Consider the following 411-nt stretch of genomic DNA (forward strand, 5'->3'; position numbering starts at 1 on the left):
CTGGCCTTGAACTCAGAAATCTGCCTGCCTCTGCCTCCCAAGTGCTGGGACTAAAGGCGTGCACCACCTCCCGGCCCCTCTTTTCTTTTTTAAATTTTTTTGTTTGTTTGTTTGGGGTTGAGACAAGGTCTCCGCAGATAGCCCTGGCTGTTCTGGAGCTTGCTATGTATATCAGGCCAGCCTCCAACTAACTGTATAGCTGAACGTGGTGTTGAACTCCTGATTCTCTTGCCTTGGCCTCCCCAGAGCTCCTCCAATTGAAGGTTTACAGTTGTGTGCCATCACATCTGGCTCCTGAAGTGCTCTCTTTGCTTCTGGAACTTGGAGATAGATTCCTATCTCTTGCCAAAATAACCCGTTGATCAGTTCTATTATTATTATTATTATTATTATTATTATTATTAATTTACT

General features: G+C 44.0%; 1 protein-coding gene across 7 annotated transcripts in view; it reads left to right on the top strand.

Annotated features, from left to right (window-relative positions):
• Positions 1–411, top strand: part of Rasgrp2 (RAS guanyl releasing protein 2) — a 15,616-nt gene that overhangs the window by 10,734 nt on the left and 4,471 nt on the right. The window lies entirely within an intron of this gene.

This window comes from Mastomys coucha, unplaced genomic scaffold (genome assembly GCF_008632895.1).
Source record: "Mastomys coucha isolate ucsf_1 unplaced genomic scaffold, UCSF_Mcou_1 pScaffold21, whole genome shotgun sequence".
Lineage (NCBI taxonomy): Eukaryota > Metazoa > Chordata > Mammalia > Rodentia > Muridae > Mastomys > Mastomys coucha.